The sequence below is a fragment of the Phyllobates terribilis genome, unplaced genomic scaffold (assembly GCF_046119375.1).
Source record: "Phyllobates terribilis strain yellow unplaced genomic scaffold, ASM4611937v1 Scaffold_40__1_contigs__length_11209783, whole genome shotgun sequence".
Taxonomy (NCBI): domain Eukaryota; kingdom Metazoa; phylum Chordata; class Amphibia; order Anura; family Dendrobatidae; genus Phyllobates; species Phyllobates terribilis.
In genome coordinates, this window is record NW_027362800.1 from 2,252,564 (window position 1) to 2,271,697 (window position 19,134).

At 45.0% G+C, this 19,134-nt stretch overlaps 14 non-coding genes across 14 annotated transcripts; all 14 read right to left on the bottom strand.

The window, feature by feature from the left end:
• Positions 1-814: 814 nt before the first annotated feature.
• LOC141184376 (U2 spliceosomal RNA) lies at positions 815-1,005 on the bottom strand. The gene has a single exon (XR_012259137.1). It is a non-coding gene; the product is annotated as a U2 spliceosomal RNA (small nuclear RNA).
• Positions 1,006-2,126: 1,121 nt separating this feature from the next.
• LOC141184876 (U2 spliceosomal RNA) lies at positions 2,127-2,317 on the bottom strand. Its single transcript, XR_012259590.1, has one exon. It is a non-coding gene; the product is annotated as a U2 spliceosomal RNA (small nuclear RNA).
• A 1,120-nt stretch (positions 2,318-3,437) lies between these two features.
• On the bottom strand, positions 3,438-3,628 carry LOC141184388 (U2 spliceosomal RNA). Its single transcript, XR_012259148.1, has one exon. It is a non-coding gene; the product is annotated as a U2 spliceosomal RNA (small nuclear RNA).
• Positions 3,629-4,748: 1,120 nt separating this feature from the next.
• LOC141185229 (U2 spliceosomal RNA) lies at positions 4,749-4,939 on the bottom strand. The gene has a single exon (XR_012259911.1). It is a non-coding gene; the product is annotated as a U2 spliceosomal RNA (small nuclear RNA).
• Positions 4,940-6,059: 1,120 nt separating this feature from the next.
• Positions 6,060-6,250, bottom strand: LOC141185230 (U2 spliceosomal RNA). Its single transcript, XR_012259912.1, has one exon. It is a non-coding gene; the product is annotated as a U2 spliceosomal RNA (small nuclear RNA).
• A 1,119-nt stretch (positions 6,251-7,369) lies between these two features.
• Positions 7,370-7,560, bottom strand: LOC141184401 (U2 spliceosomal RNA). Its single transcript, XR_012259160.1, has one exon. It is a non-coding gene; the product is annotated as a U2 spliceosomal RNA (small nuclear RNA).
• Positions 7,561-8,681: 1,121 nt separating this feature from the next.
• LOC141185444 (U2 spliceosomal RNA) lies at positions 8,682-8,872 on the bottom strand. The gene has a single exon (XR_012260106.1). It is a non-coding gene; the product is annotated as a U2 spliceosomal RNA (small nuclear RNA).
• A 1,122-nt stretch (positions 8,873-9,994) lies between these two features.
• LOC141191299 (U2 spliceosomal RNA) lies at positions 9,995-10,185 on the bottom strand. Its single transcript, XR_012265297.1, has one exon. It is a non-coding gene; the product is annotated as a U2 spliceosomal RNA (small nuclear RNA).
• A 1,123-nt stretch (positions 10,186-11,308) lies between these two features.
• LOC141184413 (U2 spliceosomal RNA) lies at positions 11,309-11,499 on the bottom strand. The gene has a single exon (XR_012259171.1). It is a non-coding gene; the product is annotated as a U2 spliceosomal RNA (small nuclear RNA).
• Positions 11,500-12,613: 1,114 nt separating this feature from the next.
• Positions 12,614-12,804, bottom strand: LOC141184425 (U2 spliceosomal RNA). The gene has a single exon (XR_012259182.1). It is a non-coding gene; the product is annotated as a U2 spliceosomal RNA (small nuclear RNA).
• Positions 12,805-13,925: 1,121 nt separating this feature from the next.
• On the bottom strand, positions 13,926-14,116 carry LOC141184438 (U2 spliceosomal RNA). Its single transcript, XR_012259193.1, has one exon. It is a non-coding gene; the product is annotated as a U2 spliceosomal RNA (small nuclear RNA).
• Positions 14,117-15,231: 1,115 nt separating this feature from the next.
• Positions 15,232-15,422, bottom strand: LOC141184450 (U2 spliceosomal RNA). The gene has a single exon (XR_012259204.1). It is a non-coding gene; the product is annotated as a U2 spliceosomal RNA (small nuclear RNA).
• A 1,114-nt stretch (positions 15,423-16,536) lies between these two features.
• On the bottom strand, positions 16,537-16,727 carry LOC141184463 (U2 spliceosomal RNA). Its single transcript, XR_012259215.1, has one exon. It is a non-coding gene; the product is annotated as a U2 spliceosomal RNA (small nuclear RNA).
• Positions 16,728-17,847: 1,120 nt separating this feature from the next.
• Positions 17,848-18,038, bottom strand: LOC141185296 (U2 spliceosomal RNA). The gene has a single exon (XR_012259972.1). It is a non-coding gene; the product is annotated as a U2 spliceosomal RNA (small nuclear RNA).
• Between the last annotated feature and the right edge of the window lie 1,096 nt (positions 18,039-19,134).

Below are 19,134 nucleotides of genomic sequence, written 5' to 3' on the forward strand. Positions count from 1 at the left end.
GCTGATTAATTACCTCTCCTGCTGCTGCTGCTGCTGGCTGTCCAGCAGCAGACTGAAGGTGGCTGCTGCTGTGTGCAGGTATATAAAGGCTCAGAGCCTATTATGACACGCGCAGCCAGCGTTCCATTGCCACATTCCGTCTACTGCAGGCGGGATACCTGGATGGCTGAATGTCACTGAGAAGCTCACAGAGACCGCCATAAGCAACAGTTTAAAAGAATGCCACAGACTAATCAACCAAACTTTTTGGGTTGGTTTCTCTTTTATAGTCTGCAGGCATTAAATGAAAGAAGTCAGTGTTCCAGCAGAGGGAGACAACGTTTCAGAAAAGGCATTGTAGCAAACCAAAAAAGAAATTTTAAGCGCAGCAGAGTAACCAGCTCACATACCTGTTAGCTCAGGTGAGTTTAAAAGGCTGCTGTTGATAACAAGGGCATTTGCTAAATAGATGGTGTGTGTGCAACAATATACTGAAAGGTCAATTATATTGTGCAGCTTATCTCACCACCTGTAGTTATTTAGGTGAAAGCTCCAAAATGCTTGCCTAATATGTCTGTTTATCCAAAAGGAAGTATAGAGGGAGAGCTAGATAGATAGCATTGCATTACATTACATTACATGGCAATGCAATGCACAGTTGCTGAAGTTGAACCAAAATGAGCTTGTCATCTGGTTTCTGCAACTTTTAACATGAAAAATCCAATGAGGAGAAGAAAAGCAAAGCCAAAGAGTCCATCCCAAAATCCGACAAACAAGCAAAATGAACAAAAAGCATTGAATTCAATTCTTTCTGATTTTAGAAACTGCATTAAAGAAGGGGTGCACCGGTCCTGGAGATACTGCAATACCAGGTCAATGCGTGGAGTGGACAGAGCAAGCTCTTTTTCCATCTCCCTGTTCTAAAAATCCATTTAATATATGGTCCCCAGATAGGGGACGTATCAGATATTAAACTGATAAGAACAGATACTACACTTGATCTTAGCCAAAAGGCCGAGAAGCGATAACCAGAATTGGTTTCCGACTACGGTGCCACCCAAGGATTCTGAAAAGTCCATTTGTGGAGATGGCCACCTGGACTCCCGTTAAGAAGACATGCTGTCAACCTCTAGATCCCTCACATGCCTGCACTTTTCGGCTTGCTGCTGCTGCAATCCATGCGTTTTAGATCTGCATAACTCCACCTCTTTTAGCACAGTACCCTCAACCCCCGGCTGTTCCCACCCGCCTCAACACCGTTGGAAGGGAGGAGAACCAATTAAGGCGGGGGGGGGGGTGGAACGAGCAGCTGTCTACCCTTAGCAGGAGGGTTGCTGATTAATTACCTCTCCTGCTGCTGCTGCTGCTGGCTGTCCAGCAGCAGACTGAAGGTGGCTGCTGCTGTGCGCAGGTATATAAAGGCTCAGAGCCTATTATGACACGCGCAGCCAGCGTTCCATTGCCACATTCCGTCTACTGCAGGCGGGATACCTGGATGGCTGAATGTCACTGAGAAGCTCACAGAGACCGCCATAAGCAACAGTTTAAAAGAATGCCACAGACTAATCAACCAAACTTTTTGGGTTGGTTTCTCTTTTATAGTCTGCAGGCATTAAATGAAAGAAGTCAGTGTTCCAGCAGAGGGAGACAACGTTTCAGAAAAGGCATTGTAGCAAACCAAAAAAGAAATTTTAAGCGCAGCAGAGTAACCAGCTCACATACCTGTTAGCTCAGGTGAGTTTAAAAGGCTGCTGTTGATAACAAGGGCATTTGCTAAATAGATGGTGTGTGTGCAACAATATACTGAAAGGTCAATTATATTGTGCAGCTTATCTCACCACCTGTAGTTATTTAGGTGAAAGCTCCAAAATGCTTGCCTAATATGTCTGTTTATCCAAAAGGAAGTATAGAGGGAGAGCTAGATAGATAGCATTGCATTACATTACATTACATGGCAATGCAATGCACAGTTGCTGAAGTTGAACCAAAATGAGCTTGTCATCTGGCTTCTGCAACTTTTAACATGAAAAATCCAATGAGGAGAAGAAAAGCAAAGCCAAAGAGTCCATCCCAAAATCCGACAAACAAGCAAAATGAACAAAAAGCATTGAATTCAATTCTTTCTGATTTTAGAAACTGCATTAAAGAAGGGGTGCACCGGTCCTGGAGATACTGCAATACCAGGTCAATGCGTGGAGTGGACAGAGCAAGCTCTTTTTCCATCTCCCTGTTCTAAAAATCCATTTAATATATGGTCCCCAGATAGGGGACGTATCAGATATTAAACTGATAAGGACAGATACTACACTTGATCTTAGCCAAAAGGCCGAGAAGCGATAACCAGAATTGGTTTCCGACTACGGTGCCACCCAAGGATTCTGAAAAGTCCATTTGTGGAGATGGCCACCTGGACTCCCGTTAAGAAGACATGCTGTCAACCTCTAGATCCCTCACATGCCTGCACTTTTCGGCTTGCTGCTGCTGCAATCCACGCGTTTTAGATCTGCATAACTCCACCTCTTTTAGCACAGTACCCTCAACCCCCGGCTGTTCCCACCCGCCTCAACACCGTTGGAAGGGAGGAGAACCAATTAAGGCGGGGGGGGGGGGGTGGAACGAGCAGCTGTCTACCCTTAGCAGGAGGGTTGCTGATTAATTACCTCTCCTGCTGCTGCTGCTGGCTGTCCAGCAGCAGACTGAAGGTGGCTGCTGCTGTGCGCAGGTATATAAAGGCTCAGAGCCTATTATGACACGCGCAGCCAGCGTTCCATTGCCACATTCCGTCTACTGCAGGCGGGATACCTGGATGGCTGAATGTCACTGAGAAGCTCACAGAGACCGCCATAAGCAACAGTTTAAAAGAATGCCACAGACTAATCAACCAAACTTTTTGGGTTGGTTTCTCTTTTATAGTCTGCAGGCATTAAATGAAAGAAGTCAGTGTTCCAGCAGAGGGAGACAACGTTTCAGAAAAGGCATTGTAGCAAACCAAAAAAGAAATTTTAAGCGCAGCAGAGTAACCAGCTCACATACCTGTTAGCTCAGGTGAGTTTAAAAGGCTGCTGTTGATAACAAGGGCATTTGCTAAATAGATGGTGTGTGTGCAACAATATACTGAAAGGTCAATTATATTGTGCAGCTTATCTCACCACCTGTAGTTATTTAGGTGAAAGCTCCAAAATGCTTGCCTAATATGTCTGTTTATCCAAAAGGAAGTATAGAGGGAGAGCTAGATAGATAGCATTGCATTACATTACATTACATGGCAATGCAATGCACAGTTGCTGAAGTTGAACCAAAATGAGCTTGTCATCTGGCTTCTGCAACTTTTAACATGAAAAATCCAATGAGGAGAAGAAAAGCAAAGCCAAAGAGTCCATCCCAAAATCCGACAAACAAGCAAAATGAACAAAAAGCATTGAATTCAATTCTTTCTGATTTTAGAAACTGCATTAAAGAAGGGGTGCACCGGTCCTGGAGATACTGCAATACCAGGTCAATGCGTGGAGTGGACAGAGCAAGCTCTTTTTCCATCTCCCTGTTCTAAAAATCCATTTAATATATGGTCCCCAGATAGGGGACGTATCAGATATTAAACTGATAAGAACAGATACTACACTTGATCTTAGCCAAAAGGCCGAGAAGCGATAACCAGAATTGGTTTCCGACTACGGTGCCACCCAAGGATTCTGAAAAGTCCATTTGTGGAGATGGCCACCTGGACTCCCGTTAAGAAGACATGCTGTCAACCTCTAGATCCCTCACATGCCTGCACTTTTCGGCTTGCTGCTGCTGCAATCCACGCGTTTTAGATCTGCATAACTCCACCTCTTTTAGCACAGTACGCTCAACCCCCGGCTGTTCCCACCCGCCTCAACACCGTTGGAAGGGAGGAGAACCAATTAAGGCGGGGGGGGGGTGGAACGAGCAGCTGTCTACCCTTAGCAGGAGGGTTGCTGATTAATTACCTCTCCTGCTGCTGCTGCTGCTGGCTGTCCAGCAGCAGACTGAAGGTGGCTGCTGCTGTGCGCAGGTATATAAAGGCTCAGAGCCTATTATGACACGCGCAGCCAGCGTTCCATTGCCACATTCCGTCTACTGCAGGCGGGATACCTGGATGGCTGAATGTCACTGAGAAGCTCACAGAGACCGCCATAAGCAACAGTTTAAAAGAATGCCACAGACTAATCAACCAAACTTTTTGGGTTGGTTTCTCTTTTATAGTCTGCAGGCATTAAATGAAAGAAGTCAGTGTTCCAGCAGAGGGAGACAATGTTTCAGAAAAGGCATTGTAGCAAACCAAAAAAGAAATTTTAAGCGCAGCAGAGTAACCAGCTCACATACCTGTTAGCTCAGGTGAGTTTAAAAGGCTGCTGTTGATAACAAGGGCATTTGCTAAATAGATGGTGTGTGTGCAACAATATACTGAAAGGTCAATTATATTGTGCAGCTTATCTCACCACCTGTAGTTATTTAGGTGAAAGCTCCAAAATGCTTGCCTAATATGTCTGTTTATCCAAAAGGAAGTATAGAGGGAGAGCTAGATAGATAGCATTGCATTACATTACATTACATGGCAATGCAATGCACAGTTGCTGAAGTTGAACCAAAATGAGCTTGTCATCTGGCTTCTGCAACTTTTAACATGAAAAATCCAATGAGGAGAAGAAAAGCAAAGCCAAAGAGTCCATCCCAAAATCCGACAAACAAGCAAAATGAACAAAAAGCATTGAATTCAATTCTTTCTGATTTTAGAAACTGCATTAAAGAAGGGGTGCACCGGTCCTGGAGATACTGCAATACCAGGTCAATGCGTGGAGTGGACAGAGCAAGCTCTTTTTCCATCTCCCTGTTCTAAAAATCCATTTAATATATGGTCCCCAGATAGGGGACGTATCAGATATTAAATTGATAAGAACAGATACTACACTTGATCTTAGCCAAAAGGCCGAGAAGCGATAACCAGAATTGGTTTCCGACTACGGTGCCACCCAAGGATTCTGAAAAGTCCATTTGTGGAGATGGCCACCTGGACTCCCGTTAAGAAGACATGCTGTCAACCTCTAGATCCCTCACATGCCTGCACTTTTCGGCTTGCTGCTGCTGCAATCCACGCGTTTTAGATCTGCATAACTCCACCTCTTTTAGCACAGTACCCTCAACCCCCGGCTGTTCCCACCCGCCTCAACACCGTTGGAAGGGAGGAGAACCAATTAAGGCGGGGGGGGGGTGGAACGAGCAGCTGTCTACCCTTAGCAGGAGGGTTGCTGATTAATTACCTCTCCTGCTGCTGCTGCTGCTGGCTGTCCAGCAGCAGACTGAAGGTGGCTGCTGCTGTGCGCAGGTATATAAAGGCTCAGAGCCTATTATGACACGCGCAGCCAGCGTTCCATTGCCACATTCCGTCTACTGCAGGCGGGATACCTGGATGGCTGAATGTCACTGAGAAGCTCACAGAGACCGCCATAAGCAACAGTTTAAAAGAATGCCACAGACTAATCAACCAAACTTTTTGGGTTGGTTTCTCTTTTATAGTCTGCAGGCATTAAATGAAAGAAGTCAGTGTTCCAGCAGAGGGAGACAATGTTTCAGAAAAGGCATTGTAGCAAACCAAAAAAGAAATTTTAAGCGCAGCAGAGTAACCAGCTCACATACCTGTTAGCTCAGGTGAGTTTAAAAGGCTGCTGTTGATAACAAGGGCATTTGCTAAATAGATGGTGTGTGTGCAACAATATACTGAAAGGTCAATTATATTGTGCAGCTTATCTCACCACCTGTAGTTATTTAGGTGAAAGCTCCAAAATGCTTGCCTAATATGTCTGTTTATCCAAAAGGAAGTATAGAGGGAGAGCTAGATAGATAGCATTGCATTACATTACATTACATGGCAATGCAATGCACAGTTGCTGAAGTTGAACCAAAATGAGCTTGTCATCTGGCTTCTGCAACTTTTAACATGAAAAATCCAATGAGGAGAAGAAAAGCAAAGCCAAAGAGTCCATCCCAAAATCCGACAAACAAGCAAAATGAACAAAAAGCATTGAATTCAATTCTTTCTGATTTTAGAAACTGCATTAAAGAAGGGGTGCACCGGTCCTGGAGATACTGCAATACCAGGTCAATGCGTGGAGTGGACAGAGCAAGCTCTTTTTCCATCTCCCTGTTCTAAAAATCCATTTAATATATGGTCCCCAGATAGGGGACGTATCAGATATTAAATTGATAAGAACAGATACTACACTTGATCTTAGCCAAAAGGCCGAGAAGCGATAACCAGAATTGGTTTCCGACTACGGTGCCACCCAAGGATTCTGAAAAGTCCATTTGTGGAGATGGCCACCTGGACTCCCGTTAAGAAGACATGCTGTCAACCTCTAGATCCCTCACATGCCTGCACTTTTCGGCTTGCTGCTGCTGCAATCCACGCGTTTTAGATCTGCATAACTCCACCTCTTTTAGCACAGTACCCTCAACCCCCGGCTGTTCCCACCCGCCTCAACACCGTTGGAAGGGAGGAGAACCAATTAAGGCGGGGGGGGGTGGAACGAGCAGCTGTCTACCCTTAGCAGGAGGGTTGCTGATTAATTACCTCTCCTGCTGCTGCTGCTGCTGGCTGTCCAGCAGCAGACTGAAGGTGGCTGCTGCTGTGCGCAGGTATATAAAGGCTCAGAGCCTATTATGACACGCGCAGCCAGCGTTCCATTGCCACATTCCGTCTACTGCAGGCGGGATACCTGGATGGCTGAATGTCACTGAGAAGCTCACAGAGACCGCCATAAGCAACAGTTTAAAAGAATGCCACAGACTAATCAACCAAACTTTTTGGGTTGGTTTCTCTTTTATAGTCTGCAGGCATTAAATGAAAGAAGTCAGTGTTCCAGCAGAGGGAGACAACGTTTCAGAAAAGGCATTGTAGCAAACCAAAAAAGAAATTTTAAGCGCAGCAGAGTAACCAGCTCACATACCTGTTAGCTCAGGTGAGTTTAAAAGGCTGCTGTTGATAACAAGGGCATTTGCTAAATAGATGGTGTGTGTGCAACAATATACTGAAAGGTCAATTATATTGTGCAGCTTATCTCACCACCTGTAGTTATTTAGGTGAAAGCTCCAAAATGCTTGCCTAATATGTCTGTTTATCCAAAAGGAAGTATAGAGGGAGAGCTAGATAGATAGCATTGCATTACATTACATTACATGGCAATGCAATGCACAGTTGCTGAAGTTGAACCAAAATGAGCTTGTCATCTGGCTTCTGCAACTTTTAACATGAAAAATCCAATGAGGAGAAGAAAAGCAAAGCCAAAGAGTCCATCCCAAAATCCGACAAACAAGCAAAATGAACAAAAAGCATTGAATTCAATTCTTTCTGATTTTAGAAACTGCATTAAAGAAGGGGTGCACCGGTCCTGGAGATACTGCAATACCAGGTCAATGCGTGGAGTGGACAGAGCAAGCTCTTTTTCCATCTCCCTGTTCTAAAAATCCATTTAATATATGGTCCCCAGATAGGGGACGTATCAGATATTAAACTGATAAGAACAGATACTACACTTGATCTTAGCCAAAAGGCCGAGAAGCGATAACCAGAATTGGTTTCCGACTACGGTGCCACCCAAGGATTCTGAAAAGTCCATTTGTGGAGATGGCCACCTGGACTCCCGTTAAGAAGACATGCTGTCAACCTCTAGATCCCTCACATGCCTGCACTTTTCGGCTTGCTGCTGCTGCAATCCACGCGTTTTAGATCTGCATAACTCCACCTCTTTTAGCACAGTACCCTCAACCCCCGGCTGTTCCCACCCGCCTCAACACCGTTGGAAGGGAGGAGAACCAATTAAGGCGGGGGGGGGGGTGGAACGAGCAGCTGTCTACCCTTAGCAGGAGGGTTGCTGATTAATTACCTCTCCTGCTGCTGCTGCTGCTGGCTGTCCAGTAGCAGACTGAAGGTGGCTGCTGCTGTGCGCAGGTATATAAAGGCTCAGAGCCTATTATGACACGCGCAGCCAGCGTTCCATTGCCACATTCCGTCTACTGCAGGCGGGATACCTGGATGGCTGAATGTCACTGAGAAGCTCACAGAGACCGCCATAAGCAACAGTTTAAAAGAATGCCACAGACTAATCAACCAAACTTTTTGGGTTGGTTTCTCTTTTATAGACTGCAGGCATTAAATGAAAGAAGTCAGTGTTCCAGCAGAGGGAGACAACATTTCAGAAAAGGCATTGTAGCAAACCAAAAAAGAAATTTTAAGCGCAGCAGAGTAACCAGCTCACATACCTGTTAGCTCAGGTGAGTTTAAAAGGCTGCTGTTGATAACAAGGGCATTTGCTAAATAGATGGTGTGTGTGCAACAATATACTGAAAGGTCAATTATATTGTGCAGCTTATCTCACCACCTGTAGTTATTTAGGTGAAAGCTCCAAAATGCTTGCCTAATATGTCTGTTTTTCCAAAAGGAAGTATAGAGGGAGAGCTAGATAGATAGCATTGCATTACATTACATTACATGGCAATGCAATGCACAGTTGCTGAAGTTGAACCAAAATGAGCTTGTCATCTGGCTTCTGCAACTTTTAACATGAAAAATCCAATGAGGAGAAGAAAAGCAAAGCCAAAGAGTCCATCCCAAAATCCGACAAACAAGCAAAATGAACAAAAAGCATTGAATTCAATTCTTTCTGATTTTAGAAACTGCATTAAAGAAGGGGTGCACCGGTCCTGGAGATACTGCAATACCAGGTCAATGCGTGGAGTGGACAGAGCAAGCTCTTTTTCCATCTCCCTGTTCTAAAAATCCATTTAATATATGGTCCCCAGATAGGGGACGTATCAGATATTAAACTGATAAGAACAGATACTACACTTGATCTTAGCCAAAAGGACGAGAAGCGATGACCAGAATTGGTTTCCGACTACGGTGCCACCCAAGGATTCTGAAAAGTCCATTTGTGGAGATGGCCACCTGGACTCCCGTTAAGAAGACATGCTGTCAACCTCTAGATCCCTCACATGCCTGCACTTTTCGGCTTGCTGCTGCTGCAATCCACGCGTTTTAGATCTGCATAACTCCACCTCTTTTAGCACAGTACCCTCAACCCCCGGCTGTTCCCACCCGCCTCAACACCGTTGGAAGGGAGGAGAACCAATTAAGGCGGGGGGGGGGGGTGGAACGAGCAGCTGTCTACCCTTAGCAGGAGGGTTGCTGATTAATTACCTCTCCTGCTGCTGCTGCTGCTGGCTGTCCAGCAGCAGACTGAAGGTGGCTGCTGCTGTGCGCAGGTATATAAAGGCTCAGAGCCTATTATGACACGCGCAGCCAGCGTTCCATTGCCACATTCCGTCTACTGCAGGCGGGATACCTGGATGGCTGAATGTCACTGAGAAGCTCACAGAGACCGCCATAAGCAACAGTTTAAAAGAATGCCACAGACTAATCAACCAAACTTTTTGGGTTGGTTTCTCTTTTATAGTCTGCAGGCATTAAATGAAAGAAGTCAGTGTTCCAGCAGAGGGAGACAACGTTTCAGAAAAGGCATTGTAGCAAACCAAAAAAGAAATTTTAAGCGCAGCAGAGTAACCAGCTCACATACCTGTTAGCTCAGGTGAGTTTAAAAGGCTGCTGTTGATAACAAGGGCATTTGCTAAATAGATGGTGTGTGTGCAACAATATACTGAAAGGTCAATTATATTGTGCAGCTTATCTCACCACCTGTAGTTATTTAGGTGAAAGCTCCAAAATGCTTGCCTAATATGTCTGTTTATCCAAAAGGAAGTATAGAGGGAGAGCTAGATAGATAGCATTGCATTACATTACATTACATGGCAATGCAATGCACAGTTGCTGAAGTTGAACCAAAATGAGCTTGTCATCTGGCTTCTGCAACTTTTAACATGAAAAATCCAATGAGGAGAAGAAAAGCAAAGCCAAAGAGTCCATCCCAAAATCCGACAAACAAGCAAAATGAACCAAAAGCATTGAATTCAATTCTTTCTGATTTTAGAAACTGCATTAAAGAAGGGGTGCACCGGTCCTGGAGATACTGCAATACCAGGTCAATGCGTGGAGTGGACAGAGCAAGCTCTTTTTCCATCTCCCTCTTCTAAAAATCCATTTAATATATGGTCCCCAGATAGGGGACGTATCAGATATTAAACTGATAAGAACAGATACTACACTTGATCTTAGCCAAAAGGCCGAGAAGCGATAACCAGAATTGGTTTCCGACTACGGTGCCACCCAAGGATTCTGAAAAGTCCATTTGTGGAGATGGCCACCTGGACTCCCGTTAAGAAGACATGCTGTCAACCTCTAGATCCCTCACATGCCTGCACTTTTCGGCTTGCTGCTGCTGCAATCCACGCGTTTTAGATCTGCATAACTCCACCTCTTTTAGCACAGTACCCTCAACCCCCGGCTGTTCCCACCCGCCTCAACACCGTTGGAAGGGAGGAGAACCAATTAAGGCGGGGGGGGGGGGGTGGAACGAGCAGCTGTCTACCCTTAGCAGGAGGGTTGCTGATTAATTACCTCTCCTGCTGCTGCTGCTGCTGGCTGTCCAGCAGCAGACTGAAGGTGGCTGCTGCTGTGCGCAGGTATATAAAGGCTCAGAGCCTATTATGACACGCGCAGCCAGCGTTCCATTGCCACATTCCGTCTACTGCAGGCGGGATACCTGGATGGCTGAATGTCACTGAGAAGCTCACAGAGACCGCCATAAGCAACCGTTTAAAAGAATGCCACAGACTAATCAACCAAACTTTTTGGGTTGGTTTCTCTTTTATAGTCTGCAGGCATTAAATGAAAGAAGTCAGTGTTCCAGCAGAGGGAGACAACGTTTCAGAAAAGGCATTGTAGCAAACCAAAAAAGAAATTTTAAGCGCAGCAGAGTAACCAGCTCACATACCTGTTAGCTCAGGTGAGTTTAAAAGGCTGCTGTTGATAACAAGGGCATTTGCTAAATAGATGGTGTGTGTGCAACAATATACTGAAAGGTCAATTATATTGTGCAGCTTATCTCACCACCTGTAGTTATTTAGGTGAAAGCTCCAAAATGCTTGCCTAATATGTCTGTTTATCCAAAAGGAAGTATAGAGGGAGAGCTAGATAGATAGCATTGCATTACATTACATTACATGGCAATGCAATGCACAGTTGCTGAAGTTGAACCAAAATGAGCTTGTCATCTGGCTTCTGCAACTTTTAACATGAAAAATCCAATGAGGAGAAGAAAAGCAAAGCCAAAGAGTCCATCCCAAAATCCGACAAACAAGCAAAATGAACAAAAAGCATTGAATTCAATTCTTTCTGATTTTAGAAACTGCATTAAAGAAGGGGTGCACCGGTCCTGGAGATACTGCAATACCAGGTCAATGCGTGGAGTGGACAGAGCAAGCTCTTTTTCCATCTCCCTGTTCTAAAAATCCATTTAATATATGGTCCCCAGATAGGGGACGTATCAGATATTAAACTGATAAGAACAGATACTACACTTGATCTTAGCCAAAAGGCCGAGAAGCGATAACCAGAATTAGTTTCCGACTACGGTGCCACCCAAGGATTCTGAAAAGTCCATTTGTGGAGATGGCCACCTGGACTCCCGTTAAGAAGACATGCTGTCAACCTCTAGATCCCTCACATGCCTGCACTTTTCGGCTTGCTGCTGCTGCAATCCACGCGTTTTAGATCTGCATAACTCCACCTCTTTTAGCACAGTACCCTCAACCCCCGGCTGTTCCCACCCGCCTCAACACCGTTGGAAGGGAGGAGAACCAATTAAGGCGGGGGGGGGGTGGAACGAGCAGCTGTCTACCCTTAGCAGGAGGGTTGCTGATTAATTACCTCTCCTGCTGCTGCTGGCTGTCCAGCAGCAGACTGAAGGTGGCTGCTGCTGTGCGCAGGTATATAAAGGCTCAGAGCCTATTATGACACGCGCAGCCAGCGTTCCATTGCCACATTCCGTCTACTGCAGGCGGGATACCTGGATGGCTGAATGTCACTGAGAAGCTCACAGAGACCGCCATAAGCAACAGTTTAAAAGAATGCCACAGACTAATCAACCAAACTTTTTGGGTTGGTTTCTCTTTTATAGTCTGCAGGCATTAAATGAAAGAAGTCAGTGTTCCAGCAGAGGGAGACAACGTTTCAGAAAAGGCATTGTAGCAAACCAAAAAAGAAATTTTAAGCGCAGCAGAGTAACCAGCTCACATACCTGTTAGCTCAGGTGAGTTTAAAAGGCTGCTGTTGATAACAAGGGCATTTGCTAAATAGATGGTGTGTGTGCAACAATATACTGAAAGGTCAATTATATTGTGCAGCTTATCTCACCACCTGTAGTTATTTAGGTGAAAGCTCCAAAATGCTTGCCTAATATGTCTGTTTATCCAAAAGGAAGTATAGAGGGAGAGCTAGATAGATAGCATTGCATTACATTACATTACATGGCAATGCAATGCACAGTTGCTGAAGTTGAACCAAAATGAGCTTGTCATCTGGCTTCTGCAACTTTTAACATGAAAAATCCAATGAGGAGAAGAAAAGCAAAGCCAAAGAGTCCATCCCAAAATCCGACAAACAAGCAAAATGAACAAAAAGCATTGAATTCAATTCTTTCTGATTTTAGAAACTGCATTAAAGAAGGGGTGCACCGGTCCTGGAGATACTGCAATACCAGGTCAATGCGTGGAGTGGACAGAGCAAGCTCTTTTTCCATCTCCCTGTTCTAAAAATCCATTTAATATATGGTCCCCAGATAGGGGACGTATCAGATATTAAACTGATAAGAACAGATACTACACTTGATCTTAGCCAAAAGGCCGAGAAGCGATAACCAGAATTGGTTTCCGAATACGGTGCCACCCAAGGATTCTGAAAAGTCCATTTGTGGAGATGGCCACCTGGACTCCCGTTAAGAAGACATGCTGTCAACCTCTAGATCCCTCACATGCCTGCACTTTTCGGCTTGCTGCTGCTGCAATCCACGCGTTTTAGATCTGCATAACTCCACCTCTTTTAGCACAGTACCCTCAACCCCCGGCTGTTCCCACCCGCCTCAACACCGTTGGAAGGGAGGAGAACCAATTAAGGCGGGGGGGGGGGTGGAACGAGCAGCTGTCTACCCTTAGCAGGAGGGTTGCTGATTAATTACCTCTCCTGCTGCTGCTGCTGCTGGCTGTCCAGCAGCAGACTGAAGGTGGCTGCTGCTGTGCGCAGGTATATAAAGGCTCAGAGCCTATTATGACACGCGCAGCCAGCGTTCCATTGCCACATTCCGTCTACTGCAGGCGGGATACCTGGATGGCTGAATGTCACTGAGAAGCTCACAGAGACCGCCATAAGCAACAGTTTAAAAGAATGCCACAGACTAATCAACCAAACTTTTTGGGTTGGTTTCTCTTTTATAGTCTGCAGGCATTAAATGAAAGAAGTCAGTGTTCCAGCAGAGGGAGACAACGTTTCAGAAAAGGCATTGTAGCAAACCAAAAAAGAAATTTTAAGCGCAGCAGAGTAACCAGCTCACATACCTGTTAGCTCAGGTGAGTTTAAAAGGCTGCTGTTGATAACAAGGGCATTTGCTAAATAGATGGTGTGTGTGCAACAATATACTGAAAGGTCAATTATATTGTGCAGCTTATCTCACCACCTGTAGTTATTTAGGTGAAAGCTCCAAAATGCTTGCCTAATATGTCTGTTTATCCAAAAGGAAGTATAGAGGGAGAGCTAGATAGATAGCATTGCATTACATTACATTACATGGCAATGCAATGCACAGTTGCTGAAGTTGAACCAAAATGAGCTTGTCATCTGGCTTCTGCAACTTTTAACATGAAAAATCCAATGAGGAGAAGAAAAGCAAAGCCAAAGAGTCCATCCCAAAATCCGACAAACAAGCAAAATGAACCAAAAGCATTGAATTCAATTCTTTCTGATTTTAGAAACTGCATTAAAGAAGGGGTGCACCGGTCCTGGAGATACTGCAATACCAGGTCAATGCGTGGAGTGGACAGAGCAAGCTCTTTTTCCATCTCCCTGTTCTAAAAATCCATTTAATATATGGTCCCCAGATAGGGGACGTATCAGATATTAAACTGATAAGAACAGATACTACACTTGATCTTAGCCAAAAGGCCGAGAAGCGATAACCAGAATTGGTTTCCGACTACGTTGCCACCCAAGGATTCTGAAAAGTCCATTTGTGGAGATGGCCACCTGGACTCCCGTTAAGAAGACATGCTGTCAACCTCTAGATCCCTCACATGCCTGCACTTTTCGGCTTGCTGCTGCTGCAATCCACGCGTTTTAGATCTGCATAACTCCACCTCTTTTAGCACAGTACCCTCAACCCCCGGCTGTTCCCACCCGCCTCAACACCGTTGGAAGGGAGGAGAACCAATTAAGGCGGGGGTGGGGGTGGAACGAGCAGCTGTCTACCCTTAGCAGGAGGGTTGCTGATTAATTACCTCTCCTGCTGCTGCTGGCTGTCCAGCAGCAGACTGAAGGTGGCTGCTGCTGTGCGCAGGTATATAAAGGCTCAGAGCCTATTATGACACGCGCAGCCAGCGTTCCATTGCCACATTCCGTCTACTGCAGGCGGGATACCTGGATGGCTGAATGTCACTGAGAAGCTCACAGAGACCGCCATAAGCAACAGTTGAAAAGAATGCCACAGACTAATCAACCAAACTTTTTGGGTTGGTTTCTCTTTTATAGTCTGCAGGCATTAAATGAAAGAAGTCAGTGTTCCAGCAGAGGGAGACAACGTTTCAGAAAAGGCATTGTAGCAAACCAAAAAAGAAATTTTAAGCGCAGCAGAGTAACCAGCTCACATACCTGTTAGCTCAGGTGAGTTTAAAAGGCTGCTGTTGATAACAAGGGCATTTGCTAAATAGATGGTGTGTGTGCAACAATATACTGAAAGGTCAATTATATTGTGTAGCTTATCTCACCACCTGTAGTTATTTAGGTGAAAGCTCCAAAATGCTTGCCTAATATGTCTGTTTATCCAAAAGGAAGTATAGAGGGAGAGCTAGATAGATAGCATTGCATTACATTACATTACATGGCAATGCAATGCACAGTTGCTGAAGTTGAACCAAAATGAGCTTGTCATCTGGCTTCTGCAACTTTTAACATGAAAAATCCAATGAGGAGAAGAAAAGCAAAGCCAAAGAGTCCATCCCAAAATCCGACAAACAAGCAAAATGAACAAAAAGCATTGAATTCAATTCTTTCTGATTTTAGAAACTGCATTAAAGAAGGGGTGCACCGGTCCTGGAGATACTGCAATACCAGGTCAATGCGTGGAGTGGACAGAGCAAGCTCTTTTTCCATCTCCCTGTTCTAAAAATCCATTTAATATATGGTCCCCAGATAGGGGACGTATCAGATATTAAACTGATAAGAACAGATACTACACTTGATCTTAGCCAAAAGGCCGAGAAGCGATAACCAGAATTGGTTTCCGACTACGGTGCCACCCAAGGATTCTGAAAAGTCCATTTGTGGAGATGGCCACCTGGACTCCCGTTAAGAAGACATGCTGTCAACCTCTAGATCCCTCACATGCCTGCACTTTTCGGCTTGCTGCTGCTGCAATCCACGCGTTTTAGATCTGCATAACTCCACCTCTTTTAGCACAGTACCCTCAACCCCCGGCTGTTCCCACCCGCCTCAACACCGTTGGAAGGGAGGAGAACCAATTAAGGCGGGGGGGGGGTGGAACGAGCAGCTGTCTACCCTTAGCAGGAGGGTTGCTGATTAATTACCTCTCCTGCTGCTGCTGGCTGTCCAGCAGCAGACTGAAGGTGGCTGCTGCTGTGCGCAGGTATATAAAGGCTCAGAGCCTATTATGACACGCGCAGCCAGCGTTCCATTGCCACATTCCGTCTACTGCAGGCGGGATACCTGGATGGCTGAATGTCACTGAGAAGCTCACAGAGACCGCCATAAGCAACAGTTTAAAAGAATGCCACAGACTAATCAACCAAACTTTTTGGGTTGGTTTCTCTTTTATAGTCTGCAGGCATTAAATGAAAGAAGTCAGTGTTCCAGCAGAGGGAGACAACGTTTCAGAAAAGGCATTGTAGCAAACCAAAAAAGAAATTTTAAGCGCAGCAGAGTAACCAGCTCACATACCTGTTAGCTCAGGTGAGTTTAAAAGGCTGCTGTTGATAACAAGGGCATTTGCTAAATAGATGGTGTGTGTGCAACAATATACTGAAAGGTCAATTATATTGTGCAGCTTATCTCACCACCTGTAGTTATTTAGGTGAAAGCTCCAAAATGCTTGCCTAATATGTCTGTTTATCCAAAAGGAAGTATAGAGGGAGAGCTAGATAGATAGCATTGCATTACATTACATTACATGGCAATGCAATGCACAGTTGCTGAAGTTGAACCAAAATGAGCTTGTCATCTGGCTTCTGCAACTTTTAACATGAAAAATCCAATGAGGAGAAGAAAAGCAAAGCCAAAGAGTCCATCCCAAAATCCGACAAACAAGCAAAATGAACAAAAAGCATTGAATTCAATTCTTTCTGATTTTAGAAACTGCATTAAAGAAGGGGTGCACCGGTCCTGGAGATACTGCAATACCAGGTCAATGCGTGGAGTGGACAGAGCAAGCTCTTTTTCCATCTCCCTGTTCTAAAAATCCATTTAATATATGGTCCCCAGATAGGGGACGTATCAGATATTAAACTGATAAGAACAGATACTACACTTGATCTTAGCCAAAAGGCCGAGAAGCGATAACCAGAATTGGTTTCCGACTACGGTGCCACCCAAGGATTCTGAAAAGTCCATTTGTGGAGATGGCCACCTGGACTCCCGTTAAGAAGACATGCTGTCAACCTCTAGATCCCTCACATGCCTGCACTTTTCGGCTTGCTGCTGCTGCAATCCACGCGTTTTAGATCTGCATAACTCCACCTCTTTTAGCACAGTACCCTAAACCCCCGGCTGTTCCCACCCGCCTCAACACCGTTGGAAGGGAGGAGAACCAATTAAGGCGGGGGGGGGGTGGAACGAGCAGCTGTCTACCCTTAGCAGGAGGGTTGCTGATTAATTACCTCTCCTGCTGCTGCTGCTGCTGGCTGTCCAGCAGCAGACTGAAGGTGGCTGCTGCTGTGCGCAGGTATATAAAGGCTCAGAGCCTATTATGACACGCGCAGCCAGCGTTCCATTGCCACATTCCGTCTACTGCAGGCGGGATACCTGGATGGCTGAATGTCACTGAGAAGCTCACAGAGACCGCCATAAGCAACAGTTTAAAAGAATGCCACAGACTAATCAACCAAACTTTTTGGGTTGGTTTCTCTTTTATAGACTGCAGGCATTAAATGAAAGAAGTCAGTGTTCCAGCAGAGGGAGACAACGTTTCAGAAAAGGCATTGTAGCAAACCAAAAAAGAAATTTTAAGCGCAGCAGAGTAACCAGCTCACATACCTGTTAGCTCAGGTGAGTTTAAAAGGCTGCTGTTGATAACAAGGGCATTTGCTAAATAGATGGTGTGTGTGCAACAATATACTGAAAGGTCAATCATATTGTGCAGCTTATCTCACCACCTGTAGTTATTTAGGTGAAAGCTCCAAAATGCTTGCCTAATATGTCTGTTTATCCAAAAGGAAGTATAGAGGGAGAGCTAGATAGATAGCATTGCATTACATTACATTACATGGCAATGCAATGCACAGTTGCTGAAGTTGAACCAAAATGAGCTTGTCATCTGGCTTCTGCAACTTTTAACATGAAAAATCCAATGAGGAGAAGAAAAGCAAAGCCAAAGAGTCCATCCCAAAATCCGACAAACAAGCAAAATGAACAAAAAGCATTGAATTCAATTCTTTCTGATTTTAGAAACTGCATTAAAGAAGGGGTGCACCGGTCCTGGAGATACTGCAATACCATGTCAATGCGTGGAGTGGACAGAGCAAGCTCTTTTTCCATCTCCCTGTTCTAAAAATCCATTTAATATATGATCCCCAGATAGGGGACGTATCAGATATTAAACTGATAAGAACAGATACTACACTTGATCTTAGCCAAAAGGCCGAGAAGCGATAACCAGAATTGGTTTCCGACTACGGTGCCACCCAAGGATTCTGAAAAGTCCATTTGTGGAGATGGCCACCTGGACTCCCGTTAAGAAGACATGCTGTCAACCTCTAGATCCCTCACATGCCTGCACTTTTCGGCTTGCTGCTGCTGCAATCCACGCGTTTTAGATCTGCATAACTCCACCTCTTTTAGCACAGTACCCTCAACCCCCGGCTGTTCCCACCCGCCTCAACACCGTTGGAAGGGAGGAGAACCAATTAAGGCGGGGGGGGGGGTGGAACGAGCAGCTGTCTACCCTTAGCAGGAGGGTTGCTGATTAATTACCTCTCCTGCTGCTGCTGCTGCTGGCTGTCCAGCAGCAGACTGAAGGTGGCTGCTGCTGTGCGCAGGTATATAAAGGCTCAGAGCCTATTATGACACGCGCAGCCAGCGTTCCATTGCCACATTCCGTCTACTGCAGGCGGGATACCTGGATGGCTGAATGTCACTGAGAAGCTCACAGAGACCGCCATAAGCAACAGTTTAAAAGAATGCCACAGACTAATCAACCAAACTTTTTGGGTTGGTTTCTCTTTTATAGTCTGCAGGCATTAAATGAAAGAAGTCAGTGTTCCAGCAGAGGGAGACAACGTTTCAGAAAAGGCATTGTAGCAAACCAAAAAAGAAATTTTAAGCGCAGCAGAGTAACCAGCTCACATACCTGTTAGCTCAGGTGAGTTTAAAAGGCTGCTGTTGATAACAAGGGCATTTGCTAAATAGATGGTGTGTGTGCAACAATATACTGAAAGGTCAATTATATTGTGCAGCTTATCTCACCACCTGTAGTTATTTAGGTGAAAGCTCCAAAATGCTTGCCTAATATGTCTGTTTATCCAAAAGGAAGTATAGAGGGAGAGCTAGATAGATAGCATTGCATTACATTACATTACATGGCAATGCAATGCACAGTTGCTGAAGTTGAACCAAAATGAGCTTGTCATCTGGCTTCTGCAACTTTTAACATGAAAAATCCAATGAGGAGAAGAAAAGCAAAGCCAAAGAGTCCATCCCAAAATCCGACAAACAAGCAAAATGAACAAAAAGCATTGAATTCAATTCTT